We start from the raw sequence: 22,342 nt of genomic DNA on the forward strand, positions 1-22,342 counted from the left end.
TTCCGTGTGGAGATGTGGCGGGTTGGCGGCTGGCAACCCAACACACTCAAAATGTGGCGGTCTGCACTGCCAGCCTGTTGGTGGTGGGACCGCCACATTTACCCTGGTAGTCTTTTGAGGGCCATGAACTCAGAAGTAGAGAAAATATAAAAGCTCCTCACAGATATACTTATTCACGCCCCTCTTGTACCTTTAAGGATGCACCGGACAGACGTAGCAAGAGAATGGACCGGTCAGAGCGACGTCCTGACTATGTGAAAGCAAAGAAAGACTCACCACAGTCTTCAGACAAAAAAGAAAATAAGTCCCCACAACAAAAGCCACAGTTTAAAAATAAAAAGGTGGCAGCACTGTCAATTAAAAATGCCAGCACACTTGAGAACATTGTTGAAGAACAGGACATAGCAGTGACCCTGCTAGACAGCGTGGCAGAGGTCACAATATGTTGCCAGAGTCTGAAAGATCATCTGGATGCAACTAGCAATTTCTTTGCAGTTGATAATGCGGACGGGCGCATTCTCCCACCGACAGAGTTTATGATTTCAATATCCAAATTGAGAGAGACATAGATCGCACCATTGGTGTGATATTCTGGGATGATTTTAGGTGTGATATTCTGCTGGCTGAGAGGGACTGGCCACCTCAGCATGTCCGTAAGCTCCCACATGGGGAAGATGTGATTTTGCCTTCTTTCTCTGATCTTGTTCTAGATGCGGTAAAACAAGCCTACGCTGTTAGCTGGGCTTTAGTGCAGGCACCTGCGTTATACCACAATCATGTAGGTTAGAATAAGGATTCTTCCAAAACCAACTAAAAGAGGGGTTTGGAAAAAGGGAGATTTGGATATAAAAAAATCCTGGTCCTGTGTATAGAGCTCCCAATACATGTACAAAAACAAGGTATACACAGTTCCACAATGTAAGTATAATCAGGAAAACCACACCGGGTCCTGATCTAAGGAAAAGATCGAAAAGAAAAGAAAGAAAACCAGGTCCTTGGAAAATTAATTATTTTGGAACAAGAGCCCTCACTCACCAAAGGTGACATGCTTCATCCTTGGGCTCTGCTCCACGTCAGGCCGGCGCTGCAATGCCTGACGGGCCCCTCAAGGGGGGCTCTTTGCCGGAGATCTTTTGAGATATATGGCCGGTTTAGAAAGAATAGGGTATAGGATTGGAAAAATTCTATTTAAAAATAACTAGAGGTTAGGCAAATTTTATTGAATAATCCAACCACTGTCATGATTAAAACCAAAGAACGGGGAGGGAAAAGAACAAGGTCTAGGCTCCCCAAAAAATTATTCATGCCTCACTCAATTTGAGGTTAGGAATTGTACGTACAGGATCCCCTGTACGATTTACCAAAAGGTCAACATGTTTCTCGCTATTGATGTCCTATTGATCTAACGCGATTCTTCAGGACCTAAACTACCTAATCCTATGTGTAAATGTAACCTATAGTAAGAAATATTAGTGTAATGCAAGGACCTGAAATGAGAAGAATAACAAACAAAAAGAACAACACATTATTCACATGCACAATATCTACAGTAATGTGCTCTGTGCAAATCCACACATAGGTGAAATATGCCCACTGTGGATCAACGTGTAAATGAATGTGAAAATATTGATGAAAAAATGCTTACCCTCCTCATACTAGTGGATGGGCCGCATCAGGTAAAGCACCAAGTAACGGAGGTCCTACTGAGCTAAATGCGTGAGTTCAATTATCAGATTGTATTTAGGAAGAAAGACAAAAACAGTAATACCGGGAAGTTGAGGGATATAGCGTTTGCCAAACATTAAAGTGTCCCATAATCAAATGTAACAAAATGCTACACATATTATGACTGCCCAGGTATTTAGAGTTCACTTAGCAGAGAGTACATCAAATAAACGTAAAATACGTGGTGTGCTGATTGCAGATGTTAACAGCATATGAAAGGAATGTCATAGACACATATATGCATAAGTATATATAACTATATATGTACTTTGATCTACAGCTTATTAGCCAGTATCCTTAAGTCTAGAGCTCGAAATTCAAGGATTAGTGCAAATATGCCACCCACTAAATTAAGGACTTCGGATACCCACATCGGGCTTCAAAAGAGTCCTAATTATTCTGACGTTCTCAAAAACGCCGTAGCCAAGTCCGCAGCGGCGGTGTCTCCACACGAGTGTTCGTGGTGGGAAATGCGTGTAAACCTTGCCATGTAATACCTATCAGGTCTACACCCCAGCCTCAGCCACAATATCCTGTAAAACATGAAGCAAAAGCTCCTGTGAGGGAGATCCTCTCTCAGCTTGAGTACAAAGGAGTAACTGAGCCCTGTGTCTCTGCAATGAAGAACCCATAATTCCCTGTTGCAAAACTCAACCATTCATAAAAAATAGTCCTTGATTATAAACACTTAAACAGTCATACCTGCACATATGCAATACAAAATTCCCACAGTACAACACTTATTAATAACATAGTACGCAAAAAATATAAATTAACCTTGGATATTCCCATTGCTTTTTCTGCCACAATTTAGCACACGAAAGTCAGGACCCGAGTGCATTCTTATTTAGCTTACAGAAACGCTTCTGACGTTTGCCCCAAGGTTATAGGAACAGCCCAGGGCTGTTTTCAGCACGTGTCATATCAATATTGCATGATATTGATCCAGAGGCATTGTCCTGTGTGGAACTATCTCACAGATGATGACCTCAACATCCATCTTGCCAGGGTCGGTAGAGTCATTCTAGGATTCGCAGCCTGTCGCTTTAAATTTAGGAAAACTAAAATAGCCTTTTTCAGCGCATTCTTCCTGGGATACAAGCTATCAAGTGAGGGCAAGAGCCTGGCCCGCACATCCTAGAAAAATATGCTAAACTCCAACCACCAAATACAATCAAGAAACTACAGTCTCTACTTGGTTTCTTTAACTTTGGCAGAACTTACATTCATGACTATGCACAACGCATCAAGCCACTATATTTTTCTAATAGACACTGGACAGTGGGACATACATGCATCCTTAGAGAACTGCAACAGAACATGCTAGAAGTACACACCAATGCCACCAAAACAAATTTGGTCATCAAAATAATTGCTGGTGCCATTGGGTTTACTTATGTCACCTTTAATGAAGTCAACACTGTGCCCATAGCTTACAAATCACACCTATACTCAAATGCAGAACAAAGTTTTGCACCTACAGAAGAAATTCTGTCATGCAGTCCAGATGCCTGTCATCAAGGAGGGGCCACTTGCCCAATGGAAACACATTATTGTCATTTCCCCAGTGCCTGGCCTTAAAGGCTGTCACCAAAGCAAGCATTCCTAATATTAAAGCATTACGTCAATGCTGGATTCAGTGGGCAACCTCCCTGACTTGATGTTGATTACATTTTCAATCGAAAATTTCAGATACAATAATTTCTCCAAAACAAACAGGTCTTCCCCGCACCTCAAGACATCCAGCAACTTGACAGATGTCATACTGTCATCTATACTGATGGTTCCGCACAACTAGCTGTATGTACTAAACATCAATACTCAGCCGCTTGCGCAGCTGTGAACAGAGTTATGAAGCATGGTGCATTCCACCCTCACAATACCTACATGCAGACCCTAGGGGACTGCACCGTTCAGCTGGCTGAATTCAAACCCCTTATTCTAGCACTAGAACACATAGAGCCGGGACTATTGACTTTGATTGTCTGTGACTCATAATAGTGCGTCAAGTCCTACAATGATTATCTTAATCATTGGCAATTGAACGGGTTCAGAGATCCCAAAGGGAAAACCATAAAACACAGTACTCTGTGGGGGTTAGCTGATCTTAAGGTTCAGCTACCTTGTGTCCATGTAGTGCATACATTGGGCCACCAACGTGTAGGAGTACACATTACTGGCAATAATTTGGCAGATGAACCAGCCAAATCTGCAGTAGCTCAGACTTCTATGGCTGCAGAGACTCTTTCTCAGACGAGATTAGATCAAGACATTTTGACTGCCGTGATATCCTTGGCTGAAGGCAAGAGTCTCCCAAAAGCATACACTACAAATAACTCTTACTATATCAGTGCACAGAATGTATCCTGTGCAACACTTTCTGGGGTTAGAGATCAAATGATCCCTAACCAAGAACAGAGATTAGATCTCATTGAAGCAGCGCATGAGGGTGTCACATCAGCACATGCTGGTATTGTGACCACAATAACACTCTTACAGAAATGCTTCTGGTAGCCAAGTCTATACAAACAGACCAAGAAATATGTCCTGTGTTGAGACATCTGTCAAAAGATGAAAGGGTTCAAACATCAAACGCCCTCCGCAGACATCCCTCTCAGTGTCCAACAGGCTACTACAATGTGTGTACCTGGACCATTGCTGTCCCATTCAACCTGATGGTGCATACAACTACATCTTAGAAGGTGCAGATTCTTGTTCTAGATCTTTGTGGGTTAGGCCTCAGCAGTCAGCTTATGCTCGAACTCTTCTAAAAGACATGCTGATCTTTATTGGTACACATGCGGTTGCAGAATTCCATTTGAACCAGGGCCCTGCGTTTGCCTCAAAGGCATTCAGGGATACCATGGGGACGAAGGGTGTCGAACATCATTACTTCTCACCCTACCATCCTGAGGGAAATTTGGTTGTGGAGAGGAGGAAATGAGATCTAAAGCAGTCCTTCACAGCTAGTATATTAGGTTCTGGCCGCAGCTGGCTTCATCACCTATAAGGGGTTCAGAGACCACTGAATAATCTGGTAAGAAGGTGCTTGGGAGAACGCACTCCCTATGAGGTTCTCTTTAGGATACCTATGTATGTCCCAGACCTGCCCTGGTTTGGTGCCAGCAGATACACCTTTTGACATAAATGAACATGATGATAAATCATCCGCCAGTGCAGCCACCTTAGGAATAAGGGATTTGCCACCAACTTCTTCTGGTTGGATTTTAAAGTTTGGGATCTGGTTCGTGAGATCGCTGTGAAGAAGGAATTTGGTTCTTCCTACAGAGCACCGGTCCAAGTCATAGGAATACAAGGTACCAGAACTATCATCCTACCACCACCGCCTGGTTCCAAAACAAACAGATTAGTCTCGATTGACAACATCAACCTTTAGCATGTGGCAATCCTGCACAGTAGACCCAGAGGTCCCTTGGGTAAGTCCTGGTCCCCTCTCACTACCCAACAGGACATACCTCTTTAAAGAAGAAACAACAACAGCATGTTCCATGATGTTACCAATACCTCCTCGAGTATGGGGAAAGCAGAAAATGAGCTCTTGCTGATTCCGTTTACCACTTCAACGACATCACCTGTCCAAGATCTGGCTGTCTTTTATTCCAACACAACACACACTGACAACATTGTCTACTACGAGCCTCCACGCAAAGTGGATCCATCCACCAGTGATGCACCCTCCCCTGTGTTTGCAGAGACTGATTCTGGTTACCTCATCGATATTGATGATTTTTCTTCAACTGCATCCATTCCTGCTATTGAAACCATTTCAAAGACACTTAAGCTGTATATATTGTTTAAAAATAACAATTTCATTAATCCATGGAACTATCTGCAGTTATTACTGTCATTGCTTGCATTTTTTAACTGTTTTCTTCCTGCTAATTAATGGTCATTACCTTCCTGAACGCTCCTCTGTTGAGCCTGTGGATGAAGCGTTAACTCCATATCTTTCCTCGCAGAAGGTCCGAAGAGACTTGTCCCTTGGGAACATTTCAGCAGTGCCTATTCCTGATGGGATAGTGTGGAATAAAGTTCCATTTGATATATACGGGCCTACTGGGGTCATTCAAATCCCATATGTCTTAAAATTTCTATGACTGATGTAATTACACCTGGTGTTGTATCTGATGATTGGGATGCCAAGACAGTTGATTCTATGTTAACTGAAATGAAGTACTACACTGTATTTGAAAGTGATGATGTGTATACCAACACAAGGAATTATGTAGAAATGTTCTGCTATAATAATTAGAGACATTACCACCTGCTCCGTTCAAATAGACACAGATCATTATTCAATTACACACAGTGGGAACACTGTTCAACTCCACCTGTGGGGAACCCAGACATTAGTCAGATAAATTAATTTATGTTTCTGGGCATGGCACCATAAATGCAGAGTCATATTATTTCAAATTACCACCTTCAAGAATTAGGAAAATATTGCTAACTAACACTAAGTAAATTTATACGGATTCTTTTGTTTCCCGTCTTGCAGTTGAAGAATATGAATACTGGAGGAACATTATTGATGTAAAAAGTTTGTGGGGAAAACAAGATTGGCAAATACAGGGTAGGGAAGCTTTATTTAGAGTATGCCTTATTCCTATACAAATGATCTTTTAAAATTAAATGACACTCTTCAACAGACATCCTGTCTGGCATTAGCAAAAATAAAGGAAATAAATGTGCCCAGCATCCCCAAACCGGCAACATTTCTTAATTGGCAATCCTTACTGAATGTCACAAAGGAAGAACTAGATGCAAAGGTTCAGGCTGGTACCTATAACTCTCCACCTTCCAGTCCCGGTGGGAGGTTATTGTGGCCAGAGGAAACAAATTGGTGTCAGGCATGTTTTGTGAATTCCTCAGAGGGTTTCAAGATTAGCTGGCCAGAACGTTGCTTTGTCTAGGGTCAACACATGGATATAGTTACAACATAAAGTGTGGGTAAACTATGCCAACAATGGTTACAGACTAACACGTTAGCCGTTTTTAAGGAACATCTTAAAACTCTTTCTGAAGACATAGGCTTACAGGACTTTTTTTTAGGTCCAAGAAAATCATGTTCTAAAAGATTCATCTATGCCAGATACAATGAGATCTGGAAGCTTTCTCAAATAAAGCTGCTGTACGTTTAGGACAGATAGACAATGAAAATTTGGAAAAGGCTTTAGTTGTTGTCGACAACGGCATGAACACTCTGTCCAACAGGATTAACAGGATTAACAACATAGGCTCTCTTTATGGCATTGGCAGTAAATCCTACTTACCGCCATGCTGACTGCCGCCAACTTACCTCTACCGCGGCGGATATCCGTTCACCATATTAAGACACAAACACACAAATCCGTCAGTATTCAGCCACATACACAAATCTACCAGCCCAAAGGTCAGTGATAAAGTGGCAGTATCAAAACCCACACTGTTACGCAAACAGATCAATGCCAATCACATTATGACCCACAAATCACAATGGCGGACATTCAACGGCAGTAAACCATTGATAAAACATACCGCCGTGCTCAAAATGGACACACACAAAGAAACCACCACCACATTGGACAATTCAAACAACACACACCTGACACCCATACACAACCACACCACTATAAACACCCACCCACATTACACACAACCCTTTACCATTTCAAACCATTGCCAGCAGAGAGACATCAAGACCACTGACACAACTAGAGCCACACACTACTCACACCTATATACCACTCACGCACCCCACATCACACACCCCAACACATTTCCCAACACACCCTCACCAACACACCTCACACAACACACATGGCACCACAAAGACACACCTGTTTCACAGAGGAGGAGCTAAGGGTCATGGTGGAGGAAATTATCAGGGTAGAGCCACAGGTGCAGCAGATATCAATAGCTAGGAAGATGGAGCTATGGTGGAGAATCGTGGATAGGGTCAACTCCGTGGGACAGCACCCACGAACTAGGGATGACATCAGGAAGAGGTGGAACGACCTACGGGGGAAGGTACGCTCCATGGCAGCCAGACACCAGCTCGCTGTACAGAGGGCAGGTGGTGAAACTCCACCTCCTCCCCACAACTAACAGCATAGGAGGAGCAAGTCTTGGCAATCCTGCATCCTGAGGACCTGGCCGGAGTCGGAGGAGGACTGGACTCTGGTAAGTCAACTCTCTACTACTATCAGTCCCCTACGTGCATGCCATCACATACCCCCACCCTCACTCCCATCATTCTACCACTTCCCACACACCCCATCATCACATCTCACTCATGCCAATGCCAAGCCCTGCATGCTCTACCAATGCATGGAAACCACTCACAGCCCTGCATGGACACTCATCACTAAAGCATGCACACTATAGAGAATTAACTATCCCACCATACACCGACGTACAGCAGTGAAAGTTGCCAGGGAAAATCCATCCAAAGAGGGCAAGCCACGGATGCACAATATGTCAGACACAGAAACCATAACACATCATTTACATCCCCACATGTACCCCAGCCAATGTCAGCGGAGAGGAGGTGCCAGCAATATCCAGTTCCCCAACTGAAGTGGCCCACAGTGATGACAGCAACTCTGGTCTTCAGGGTCTGGATGACCTAACTGGCCCATCAGGGACCACTGGACAGCCGGTTACCCAGGCTCAATCCTACACCAGCACAAAGCCTCCCCCATGAGGAAACACCACCACAGTCCCCACCCAGTGTACCCACACCTATGTCCCCAGGACACGTCAATCAGCAGTGTGTCCACCTCTGCAGGGACCACAGGCCACACCTCATACCCTAGACAATCAGGGACCTGGGGTCAGTGGCAGTGGGCACACAGTTCAGGGGACAAAGGCACAGGCCAACAGGGCAACTGGGAGGAGTTCTGTGCTCCAGGAGGAGGACAGGCTTAGGGAACCAACTCTCCAGGAGGCACTTGCAGAGATCGTGGGAGCCTCCCAACATTCCCAGGACACGATGGGCCGGGTCTTGGACAATGTGAAGGAGAACACTTGACTGCAGGAGGGACAGTACCAGGGGACCAGGGAGGACTTGCAGGTCATCAACAACACCACGATCTCCATAGCAGGGGTGCTGGCAGTCATGGCCAATACTGTGAGGGGGGCAGTCTCACACCAGCGGGCCCCTGCCACTAGTCAGACATCAGACTGCCTTCCACCTCCGCTGCCGCTAGTGGCCAGGAGGCCCCGCCAAAGGACTCACAGGCCACCAGCACCCATCCTCCTGCAGAAGGTGAACCATCCCACAAACATTCCCTGCGATCCAGACAGAAGTCAGAGACACTTGCCAAATCTCCCTCCAGGAAATGAGACTCTCCTGATGGTCACCCTTGTGTTGTGACTGGAACAATACCCTGGACTTTCCTCCATCATCACCCCATCCCATTGCACTTGCCCCTCAATATTTGAGCACTTCAATACACACCCTTGGAAAAAAAGAAATTTGGAGTATGTCAAATATATCAAATATCTATTCATTGAAACAGGTACAAACATTGCAAATCAACTGTACAGAAAATGAGGTCACCAACATCTGCAAAATGAATTACCAGAGGGAACAGTAAGTGGGCATAAAAGTGGGAAATATCAGCATGCCGTTGCCACAAAAATACAAAGAAATGTAATTGAAATGTGAAGTAACACTGTCCTACCTGTGTGTCATTGGAAGTATTGTCGAATCACAGATGTTCTGTTGTCCTCATCCTCTGCCTCCTCACCCTCACTGTCCACAGGGTACTCTGCTGGCACACGGGCATCTCCAGCCTCCTCCTCCTGCAGGAATGGGACATGGCGTCTGAGGGCCAGGTTACGCAACAGCAGCATGCCACCACTATCTGGCAGACCTTCTTTGGTGAGTAGCACAGTGATCCACCTGTTAGATGGAGGCACCAGAACCTGGCCTTCAGGAGGACAAAGGTCCCTTCAATTATCGTTCTTGTTCACCCATGTGCCTCATTATAATGTTCTTCTGCCTTTGTCCTGGCATTCCTCACAGGGGTCAGTAGCCATGATAGGTTGGGGGTAACCAGAGTTACCTGCAAATATTGAGGGACAGCATTTAGCCACACACTCTCCCATATGGCCCACACCATACCCATACACCAACATATACTGGGTGGAAACCAGGGCTCACCTATTAGCCACACCCTGTGCCTCTGTAGTGGGGCCATCACATTTGGGATGCTGCTATTCCTCAGGACAAAAGCATCATGCACTGACCCAGGATACTTAGCATTGACGTGGGAGGTGTACTGCTCCGCAAGGCACACCATCTGTACAAACTCTTCCGATTCCTGAACACCTGTTCATTGTGGCAGGGAGGGGACAAATGCAATATGTGTTCCATCAGTCACCCCAATTCTGTTGGGGATATGTCCCATTGCATAAAACTCAGCCTTCACTGAGGCCAAATCTTCAACCTGTGGGAAAACATGTGTTTTATCAGGGCAGACAATACTCTTGTCAGCACTATTGAGAACATTAGCTGTGACATTCCTGCAGCCAAGCCCACTGTCACTTGGAAAGAACCAGTTGCCAGGAAATGGAGTACAGATAGCACTTGCACAAGAGGGGGGATCCGAGTGGGGTGACGGATAGCAGATATCAGGTCAGGCTCTAATTAGGCACTCAGCTCTGTGATTTTGGCCCTGTCCAGTCTACAGGTGAGTACAATGTGCCTCTCCTCCAGTGTTGCCAAGTCCACCAGGGGTCTGTACAAAGGGGTATGTCACCATCTCCTAATCATCCGCAGCGGTAGCAATCTAAGGGACAAAAGAGTCAGGACCCAGTCACAAACTGAACCATGGAGCTACAATAGAACTTTGCATCCTGTAAACAAGTAATGGATCATTGTAATTTGTCCATTATGTCCTAATTTCTCATGTGATGCAGCATTATTACAGGGCCTTCCTGCCCCCCTAAAATGATGTCCCCCCGTCCTGTGTGGAGGGACAGGTGAAAGTGAGGTAATTCCGCTGACATTGTGCGCTGTTGTCGGAGGCAGTCGGGAACCGCTGTGCAACTCCTCATTGGTTATAATTAGGCCCTATGGGGTACGGTGGCCAATGGTGATCTTCGCCCACGGTGACAGTATGCACCACCGGGGACTTGACTGCCATTTCCCATCAGATTCCTCACTTGCTACCTGACCTTCCATAGGAGATCACCACCACTGCATGTGCTGCTGTGACCTGTGTCTGGAACCTACCAATCCACGGGTGACCGGGGAAAGGGCCCCAGCCTTCACTTTGGAGGTGTTGGAGAGACTGGTGGATGGGGTCCTACCACAGTATGGACTGCTGTATGGGCCTCCAGACCGACAGGTGAGTACACTGTGAGCACAATGCATGTGGCATGAATGCATGGAGCTGTGTGTGTGAAGGCCTCACGTAAGGGGGGTGGGTTGATGTCCTCTGGGCAGCGTACAAGTTGTGTGCAGGGTCATGTGTGTGTAAATGGTGATGGAAACAGGTATGGTGGGCCATATGTGTAACAGACTGGACTATTTGTCTAACTCTATTTTCCTGTGTCTATTGCCTCTGCTGGTCAGCGCCCATCAAAAGAAGGATATATGGCGTGCCATCGCCAATGAGGTGCGGACCCTGGGGGTCTATGGCAGGAGAACACCCAGTGTAAGAAAATGGTGGGAGGACCTGAGACTCTGGGCACAGAAGACGGTGGAGGCTTAGCTAGGGATGGCCTCCCAATGAGGAAGGGCTGCCTGTCGAACCCTGACCCCCCTGACTACCCGCATACTGGCGGTGGCCTATCCTGAGCTGGATGGGCTCTTGAGGGCATTGCAGCAGCCACAAGGGGATGAGTACAGTGTCCATCATTATAACTTACGCATGGTAGGGTGGTATCCGGGTGGGGGATGTGTGTCAGTTGGTGCCCCTATGCCAGGCCTGACATTGCAGCGTAGGTCCCCTGGTGGCTAGGGTGCAGAAGGGCAAATTTAGCTTCCTAGCTCGTAGGCATCCACTACTGGTCAGGGCTGCATGATTCCCAGGTGTGCTGCATTTGGTGGTGTGTGCCACTCCCCATGACTTGGCCGCTAACTATTTCTCTGGTAGTGCAATACATATCACGTAGGGCTGTTCCCTGTGTTTGAGTGTGCTGTGTACACCAACGTCGGTGTTGGTGCAGCCATAGACCAAGTGTATCCTTTTTCTCTTCCCCCCAGTTTTAGTTTTGTCATCCTGTCCTTATGTGCATTAGCATCATCTGGGGGAGGAGCAGAGGCACCGGCAATGGAGGGATCTGCATCCCACAGGACCCAGGAGGAAAAGTCCACCGACGCTGAGGGCACCAGTGGGACGGAGGGGGAGGGGAGCACCACTGCGGAGACTAGAGGGGACAGTTCTGACACAGATACCTCCTCCGAAGGAAGCTCCCTGGTGGTGGCTGACACTTCTGTGACCACGCCAGCTACAGGTATAGCCGCCACCCCGTACCAGCACCGTCTTCCAAGCAGCTCCTCATCGTGTTGCCCGTGCCAGCTCACCCAGGAGGGTGGGCATCTCCTTCGCCCCAGACACCTCAGGCCCTGCCCCATTTAGCCCTGCTGCCCTGAGTGAGGAGGCTATTGACCTCCTGAGATCCATCTCTGTAGGGCAGTCAACCATTGTGAATGCCATCCAGGGACTGGCAGCCCAGATGCAACAATCTAATACATTCCTGGAGGGCATTCACACTGGATTGGCGGCCAAACAGAGATCGATTCAGGCTCTGGCCTCCTCTCTGATGGCACCCATTGCCCCTGTTCCTACTGTCCCCCCTCCAACTTTCACTGCCCAGTCCCATTCTCCTCAACCCAAACCTATCTCAAGCACACATACAGACGAGCATGCACACAAGACAACACCCAAGAATGTCACAGGCAAACAAAAGCACCACACTTCATCCCACAGGCACTCACACAAACACCATCCAGTTGCAGACACACCAACATCTACTATTTCCACTGTCTCCCCCTCCTGCTCCTCCACCTCCTACCCAGTTAGGTCTACACTCACCCTGCATGCACTACATCATCTTCCACTACCAGCATCACCACACCAAGCAGAACACACACCTCACTGGCAGACACCTCCAAAACAGCCATGCACATGTCCCCTGTGTCCTCTCCCACTGTGTCTATCCCCACAGAATATGCAAACCCAAGCACTCAGGCACTTAACAGCCATCCACCTCACAACAGCATACAGCCCATGCACCTGCACCCAAAAGTAGCAGACAGACACCTCTAACAACCAATCCCTCATCCTCCACTCCCATTCCTTCCCCCTCTTCCCGCCCTTATGTCCCTAAAAAAGTGTTCCTATCCAACATTGACCTCTTCCCTCCCCCCGTCCTGCACATAGGGCCAGGGTAGGAAGAACCCAGCCTAGCACCTCAGCCACAAAGTCCACGGGCCCTGTCGTCACTGCACCCACACGCTCGTGGTGTGAAGGGATACAGTCCACATGTCCTGAAGGGGAAGGAGCCTGCACCAGCCAGCCTAAAGGGGAAGGAGACTGCCCCAGCAGGCAAGAAGGGAAAGGAGCCTACACCTGCCACCCTAGAGGCCAAGGGGCCTGCACCAGCAGGCAGGAGAACCAAGGAGTCTGCCCCAGCGTGCAGGAAGACCAAGGAGCCTGCCCCACCAGGCAGGAAGACCAAGGGGCCTGCCCCAGAAGGCAGGAAGACCAAGGGGCCTGGACCAGGAACTGTGATGGAGCCCCCACCACCTACCATGGTTGTGCAGCCATCCAAGGTTGCAGGGGATGGGCAGGAGCCTCCCCTCACCAGCAGCACCACCACTCTGTAGCCGTCACCACCGGCGGACGGCATGTAATCCTGCCTCCATGGGCAGCTGTGCGGCCTGCCCCCTCCAAAACCAGTGGGCGAGACACCCAGCTGAGAGACTGTGGCCTTGCACTCCCTAGGATCAAGCATAGGGCATGTTGCCCCCTCCAGAACAAGTGGGTATGACATCCATCTGAGAGACTGTGGCCCTGCACTCCCCAGGATCAAGCACAGTGCATGTTGCTCCTTCCAGAACCAGTGGTCTTTTTACATCTCCCGGCTGAGGTGCCCCCGCATCCCCCGTTCCCCTGAGCTGCCTGCCTATGTACCAGCTGATGCCCCTGCAGTGTTCTCTCTGTGTAGAAGCAGGTGACATGTGTGGCCTTGGAATTTGGCCTGTGGCCATGTGGCCTACGCAAATTGTGAACTGGGTTGTGTCCCTATTTCTGTGCATGTGTATATATCTATTATCTTGCCTAACTTATTTTTCATATTGTGTTGATCTCATTACATTCACTTATGCAAAATTGTTTTGTCCTTGCATTATTCAGCTGATTTGGGGGAGTAACTAGCTTTCTTGTGCATCTGGTTGTGTGTATGGGGTGTGTGTGGGATGTGGTTGTGTGTGTGTGTGTCACTCTCTTTTTCCTCCCCCCTTTCTTTGTGTGCTAGGCGGCTGTACTCACCGCCATCGTTTTCGCCGGCGTTGCTGTTCGTGGTGGAGCAGAACGTAGAATATCATCAGGAAGACATGCATTTCAGGTTCCATGGCGACGTGGTTGTTCCCTGTGTCTCCACTGGTGATTCCTTTTACTTCTGAGCTCAGTTTCCACCAGGCTTTTGATGTCGTTGGTACCGCCCCGGAAAAGGTGGCGGTTTCCAGGGTCTTAATATGGTGGGCGGAACATCGTCAATGGTCCGCCTGGCTGTAGGTGGCTACCACCATGGTGACAGTTGTTTCCACCGTGGCGGTCCGTGTGGTACATTGGCTGTCTATCAGAGATCATTCAGCCATGGTCATAATTTGGCAGTAGTTACTTTATTACCAACCGCCAGGGTCGTAATGAGGGCCGTAGTGTCATCTGAGATTGACATCATCCAGATAAACATGTCCCTTATATACCATGGACAAAGTCAGCTGCGTTCCATCATGCAGTTAGATTGGACACTACAGATTCTAATAAACGACCACGTTCCATGGAAGTATATTAATAGTAGTAACTTGTTTGCTGCTTCTAATTTGTCCAAGGTCCAACAGACAATGGCCATTGACAATATGTCCACCGAAAATATGACATTATAGATCTGCCCATTTCCACTTTTCATTTTTAGAAATGCTTGAAACATCTTGCTGTGGGCAGATATGAGCAGCTGGCTATAGAATGGGAGTTACCCTTTGAACACAAGTGTCTGAAAGGCGAAACAGGTGTCACATTTTTAGCACAAGCGAATGTGGGACTACTTTTAGTCATTCAATGATTTGAAAAGAGGTATCCCTTCATGGCCTTTGCAATGGGTGTCACAAACTAGGGCTGTGTTCTGAATGGTACTCCAGTCCCTTTGATTCGACCAGCATTTCATGTACTTTTAAATGGAAGTTATCTGGTGCTGAGTGACCAAAGTTGTTGTGGTATGCGACCAGGAATTGCTTACACAATTTCGGTCTCTAAGGTCCTTAGGTGTTACAAACATGCTTTACTCCCCCTCACACAGAAGATAAGCCTAGCAGAAATGTTGCCTCAAATTGATACTACTTATGTTATTCATGACAAGCTGAGCAGACTAAAGGTGTTATTGTTCCAGAGAAGAGTTGCGCTAACATCAGCTAGAGAGACATATGCTCTCCAGATATCAAGATCATCAGCCAAAATAAATCCCTATTGAATACTAACTTCCCCAAGCACCTTGGAGAGCTGGGATCCAGAATTTTCAACGCTTCGAGCACTACTGGGGTTGTCCATTTCTTTAAGGCTGTTGGTTCTGGATTTATGCCCATCTTCCAGACTGTCTTCTGAGTCATTCCTTCAGCCACCTATTCACTCTTTTCTGGTGTGTTTGGTGGATTCCCTTTAACTTTGACATTGATCAGTGGGATACTACTGCCTTTGATCCTGATAAGCAGTGGTTGTGCCTTCCCAGCTAAGCGGAGTGATGGAGCTGCCACCACCAGCCCAACTGTGTCGCGATTGCATGGTACATTTCTTTGGTGCTCCGCAGCTGGAAGAATTGGAACATGATTGGTCATTGTCATTCCGACCAGTCCTTTTGTGTGTGCAACCAGTCTTTAATTGCACTTGGTGCCTCTTCAAGCATTTACCTTGCTGTTTTGCCTGTGCCTTCTGTGGACAAAAAAGTGCTGATGTTTCCCATTACGGTTCATTCATGGTCATGCCCCATGAGACTGAGGCTGATTCGCGAGGCCACTTACGAGGTGCCCTTGGTGGACTGTCTGGCTCCTTTGGGCAATTTGGATGGTGCTGCTTTCGCTGGAAATGCTGCATCTGAGATTGCTGTGCATTACTGCTCCATGGATCCATCTGCCAATCCTGTCATTGATCTGACATCTGACAATGTGGCTTCTTTATTGGATGCCTATCCCTTCGATGGCTGCGAAGACATTCTTCAAGATCATGACTACTGTTAGGTTAACATGACCATTGGCCTATTCTAAAGTTTTAAGTTTGCCAACATTGCTTTTGACTTTTGGCCTACTGTGCTTGTCATGGTTGACATTGTGGGCCACATTATGACAATGGTGGTATAAACTGCCGACAGCCGCAGGACAGCTGCCAAAAGACTGTTGCCGCGGCTACCATCCATTTGCCAGATTATGACTACAGCCTGTTATCCGCCACAAGAAGGGTGGAAATCCCACCATGGCCATACTGGCGAATGGTGGTAAGGTGGAGCTGCTATCACTAGCACCTCCACATCAGTAGATCGCCGCAAGCCATATCATGACATATGAAACAGCCTGGCAGTGTTCTGTTGGCGGGTGCTGCTGGCGATAGTAGCACCCGTCCCGTTTCCAGATGGAAGACCACCTGGACGCAGGTAAGTTGGGCTTCCGACAGGGGAGGGTGTGGGGGGGGTGTTGTGTGTGTGTGTGGGGGGGGGTTGTGTGCATGAATGTGTGAGTGTGTGCATGAATGTGTCTGTGTGTAGTGTTGTTTTGGTGGGTGTATGCATGTGTGTGAATGCTTGTAAGAATGGAAATGTGAATACGTGTCTGCGTGTGAATGCGAGTACGGATGTGTGCGAGCATGAATGGATGTATGTGTCAATGAATGCGTGTATGCCAGTGTGAGTAAGTGGGTGTATGCGTGGTGCGTGTCTGCGAGTGTGTGTGAGTATGGGAGGGTGGGGGATCGGAAGGGGGAGCGTGTATGGTGGGGGTTGTCTAGGGAGTGTTTCAGGGGTAGGTGAGCCTCCTACCAGTGACAGGGAAGGAATTCCCTGTCACTGGTAGGGCTCCCGCCATTGTTTTCGTGGCATCGCTAATGCCATGAAAACCATGGCATTAGGCGGGCTCAAAATGCTGCCAGAGGTACTATAATGGCTGCCGGGCTGGAGGTTATCTGCTACTGCCATGACGGTATGAATGGTAAATTGGTGGTTTGGCTGCAGCCAACCCGCCAATGTCATAATGTAGCGGTATGCACCGCCAACCTGTTGGTGGTACTACCGCCACCTTACCACCTATCACCTATTGAACCCCTATGTCTCCTTGTATGTTTTTAGCTTTTAAAAAAAATATATATATTCAGATTTTAGCTCGTTTTAGTCCACAGCATTTTAGCTTGGGTTCACTCCCTTTCTCTGACGTCATTAGTTTTGCGTCATACTTGTTATGGCAATGGGGAGCGTGTAGTGTATCCTATTTAGTATTAATGGGAATCAGGAGTTTAGCTTAGTCTTTGGCTTGCAGGCCCATGTCTCCATCACCAAGTGACTTTTAAACTGCCTAGCTTGCTCTTTTTTAGCCCATTTAATTAGTTAATTCTTCCAAGATGGCTGCCATGTTTATAGTTAGGAAGATGTTTTAGTTTCAAGTTATCAGTGCCATTCTGTAAAGGTGTCCCTATCAGTGTCAAAGATAAATGAGACAAGTAGGTTGTCACATTATGTACTTTTGTGTGGCAGTAACATAATGGCCCTCATTACAACCCTGGCGGTCGGTGTTAATGCGGCGGTAAAAATAAAATGGAATCACGACCGTGACGGAAACCGCCAACAATAGACAGCCACTTTAACACTCCGACTGCCAAGGCGGTACAAACAAACACTGCGGCGGTAACCGCCAACAGACAGGCGGAGGACAATGTACCGCCCACAGAATTACAACAGTCCAATCCGCCACCTTTTCTGGGACGGATTCACCGCCAACAAAAACATGGCGGAAACAGGACTTGGAAGGGAAAACGCTCACCTCTACACACCCCACGAGGAACCAGGACGCCATGGAACCCGAGCTCCAGATTCTTCCAGCCTTTATCTTCCTGCTCCTCTAGAAGGAGCACGAACACCGGCGGCGAAGACCACAGTGAGTACTGCACCTCCGACACAGGGGAGGGGGGAGGGAAAAGAGAGTGACACACACATGCACAACCAACCCCCACACCCTCACCCACAACAACACACATACTAATACACCATGATACATTACAGTTACACCCCCCAATCTCCCTTGGAAGAATGCAAGGACAAAAGGAAATTAGTTGAATGATTGTAATATATTCAAAGATATGAATCAAAAATATATACATATATAAAGATAATCACACTATAAACAAATATATACACCAAGTATACAAGTCCAAGGGATTCCACCATTATAGTCCGCGGACCACTGGGCCCAAAATGCATGGACGAGGCCCACACTCAGTACCCGAACAAGACGGAGAGAACACTGCTGGGGCATCAGATAGAAATAAAACAGGCACCTCAGGGGGAAGGGAGTGGGGGGACCTCACCCCGATGAGTGCACAAAGTCAGATCCACGAGGGGGCTCCATGCCCACTGCTTTATCCTGGGGAGTGCAAAGCCACAGTCTCTCAAGTCTTTACAGTGGGTGGTTTGCCCAACGCTGCATCCTGGGGAGTGCAAAGCCACAGTCTCTCAAGTCTCTACAGTGGGTGGCTTGCCCACTGCTGCATCCTGGGGAGTGCAAAGCCACAGTCTCTCAAGTCTCTACAGTGGGTGGTTTGCCCACTGTTCAATCCTGGTGAGTGCAAAGCCACAGTCTCTCAAGTCTCTACAGTGGGTGGTTTGCCCACTGCTGCCTCCTGGGGAGTGCAAAGCCACAGTCTCTCAAGTCTCTACAGTGGGTGGTTTGCCCACTGCTGCATCCTGGGGAGTGCACAGCCACAGTCTCTCAAGTCTCTACAGTGGGTGGTTTGCCCACTGCTGCATCCTGGGGAGTGCAAAGCCACAGTCTCTGGGTGGTTTGCCCACTGTTCAATCCTGGGGAGTGCAAAGCCACAGTCTCTCAAGTCTCTAAAGTGGGTGGTTTGCCCACTGTTTAATCCTGGGGAGTGCAAAGCCACAGTCTCTCAAGTGGATAATAGTCTCCACTGGTTCTGGAGGGGGCTTTGTGCCCAGAGTGCTTCATCCTGCCAAGGACAGCGGTAGTGGATGGATCGCTCCACTGGTTCTGGAGGGGACTTTGTGCCCAGAGTGCTTCAGCCCTCCAAAGACAAAGGTAGTGGATGGATCTCTCCACTGGTTCTGGAGGGGGCTTTGTGCCCAGAGTGCTTCATCCAGTCAAGGACAGAGGTAGTGGATGTCATTCTCCACTGGTTCTGGCGGGGGCTTTGTGTCCAGAGTGCTTCATCCTGCTCGTGGCGGCCTCAGTAGCATCGGATTCTTTGGTGCTCACTGGCCTGCGGTGCTTGTTGTGGCGGTGTCCTGTTCAGCAGTGCTTGTTGCGGTGGTGTCCTGTTCAGTGGTGCTTGTTGCGGTGGTATCCGGTTCAGCGGTGCTGGTGGCCGCGGTGTCCTGGGCAGCGGTGCTGGTGGTGGATGGGCAGCGGTGCTGGTGGTGGCGGTGTCCTGAGCAGCGGTGCTGGTGGCGGCGGTGTCCTGAGCAGCGGTGCTGGTGGCGGCAGTGTCCTGGGCAGCGGTGCTGGTGGCGGCGGTGTCAGTGGTGCTAGTGGCGGCTCTGTCCTGGGCAGCGGTGCTGGTGGCGGCGGTGTCCTTGGCAGCGGTGCTGGTGGCGGTGGGGTCCTGGGCAGCGGTGCTGGTGGTGGCGGTGTCCTTGGCAGCAGTGCTGGTGGCGGTCTTGTCCCCAGTGCAGGTTTTCTCAGACTTGCCGGTTTTACTGTGCCCCTTCCCCACCTTGGATGGTGGCGCAGCTGTCTCCACACTCCCAACCGTACCCCTGGGAGCGGCTTTGGTGGCAGATTTTTTTCCTCTCTCCCGCCAGGCACCTGCCAACTTTCTGTGCTTTTGAGGTGGGGGACAGTCCGTGCTCTGGCTCCTTGCTACACTGGATGCCCTGCTGCCTGGCGCACTCCAGAAGCAGGTTACTACTGGCACCACTGTTCCCGCAGATGTTGTGGCTGAGGTTCTGGGTTGGGACCTGGAGAGGCGGGCCCTAGGAGATTGAAGGGGTGGGGGAGGTGAGGGAAAGAGGTCAAGGTTGGACAGGAAAAGTTTTTTGGGCACCCTGGGACGGGTAGATGGTGGGGGTTTGGGAGTGGAGGAAGAGGTAGTGGTTGTAGGAGGTGTACGTTTGCTGAGTTTGGGTGAAGGTGCATGGGCTGGAGGCTGTCGTGAGGTGGATGGCTGTTGGGTGGGTGTGTGGCTGCGTTTTTGTACCTTGGGAGGAGGGCTCACAGATACACTGGTAGAGGACACAGGGGATGTGTGAATGGTAGTGGGGGTGGTGAGTGCACGTGAGCAGGGTGTGGTGGTGGGTGTGCTGGTGATGGAGGTAGTGGATGAAGATGTAGTGCATGCAGGTGCGAGTGGAGATGAGACAGGGAGGGAGGAGGGAGACGAGGAGGAGGGGGACACAGTGGAAGCAGTGGCTGTTGGTGTGTCTGCATGTGTATGATGCTTGCGTGAGTGCCTGTGAGATGTGTGGTGCTTATGTTTGCCTGAGCTTCCCTTGTGTGTTGACGTGTGTGCATGCTGGTCTGATGGTGTGCTTGGGATAGGCTGAGGTACAGGGGTTTGGGTCTGGGTGGAGGAAGTTGGAGGGGGGAGGCTAGAGACAGGGACAATGGCTGCCATCAGTGCTGAGGCCAGAGTCTGAAAAGCTTGCTGTTGGGCTGCCTGACCAGAATGAATGCCCTCCAGGTATGCATTGGTTTGTTGCAACTGCCTCTCTACACCCTGGATGGCATTCAAAATGGTAGACTGCCCAACAGTGAGGGACCTTTGCGATTGCACGCCAAATATCCTTCTTCTGGTAGACGCTGACCTACAGGAATAGTACAGGGGAAAAGGAGAAGATATAACCGTCCGCACCATAACAGTCATTGGCCCGCATCCCTACCCTTGCCATGACTCACATGCACTCACTGTTGTTTCATGCACGCCTCATCTCCCCCCTATCTTTCATCCACACCACTCCAAACAGGCATTTCCCATACAGCATGCTCACAGTGTACTCACCTGTTTGTCTGGAGGACCGTAGAGTAGCGTGTACTGGGGTAGGACCCCATCCCCTAGTTTCTCCAACTCCTCTGTGCTGAAGGCAGGGGCCCTTTCCCCAGACACACGAGCCATTGTCTCTTCCATACTGAGGTCACAGCAGCACTTGCAGTGTAGGTCCTCTCCTGTCGAAGATCAGGTATCAAGTGATTGAACGGAGAGAAAATGGCAGTCACGTCCACGGCGGTGCGTACTGTCACCGCCGGCGTACATCGTCATTGGCTCCTGGGACCCATAGGGTTCAATATTAACCAATGCAGGATTGCGCTACCGTCTTCAACCGCCTACCGCGACGGTGTACAACACCAGCGCAGTTACCTCATATCCCCTTGTCCCACTTTACAGGTCAGGCAGCCACCTTTCAGGGGCCCACATGGCATAATTTAGGACTGCGTCACACATATCTAGGCCTTGCTTAAACACTAATACAGCCATATGTCGATTTGCTAACATTTTCCGATTAAGTTGTGTACATACCTCAGAGTTGGTTGACTCTCTGCTCGCTGTTCTCTTCCACAGGCAACGTCCGCTGGGGCAGGTGAGGAGATGGCAGCATCCTCCGGTGTACAGACCGCTGGTGGACCTGTCGACAATGGAGGAGCGATGTGTGATCATCACCTACAGACTTGATCGTACCACAATCCTGGAACTGTGTGCCCATTTGAAGCCAGACCTGATGTCAGCTATCCACCATCCCACAGGAATCCCCCCTCAAGTGCAGGTGCTGTCAGTACTCCATTTCCTAGCAAGTGTGTCTTTTCAAATAACAGTGGCCATAGCATCAGGGATGTCCCAGCTTATGTTTTCCAACGTGTTGTCCAGAGTGTTGTCTGCCCTGCTGAGACACATGCTGAGCTACATCGTTTTCCCTCAGGTGGAGGATTTGCCTACAGTGAAAGGTGACTTCTATGCCCTGGGACATATCCCCAACATCATATGTGCCATTGATGGGACACATATGCCTTGGTCCCCCCGCAGGAGTGCAGGTGTACAGAAACAGGAAGATTTATCATTCAATGAATGTACAGATGGTATGTTTGTCCGACCAGTACATCTCCCATGTGAATGCCATGTTCCTTGGCTCAGTGCATGACGCCTACATCATGCGGAATAGCAGCATCCCTTATGTGGTGGGG

The sequence above is a fragment of the Pleurodeles waltl genome, chromosome 4_2, assembly GCF_031143425.1.
Source record: "Pleurodeles waltl isolate 20211129_DDA chromosome 4_2, aPleWal1.hap1.20221129, whole genome shotgun sequence".
Lineage (NCBI taxonomy): Eukaryota > Metazoa > Chordata > Amphibia > Caudata > Salamandridae > Pleurodeles > Pleurodeles waltl.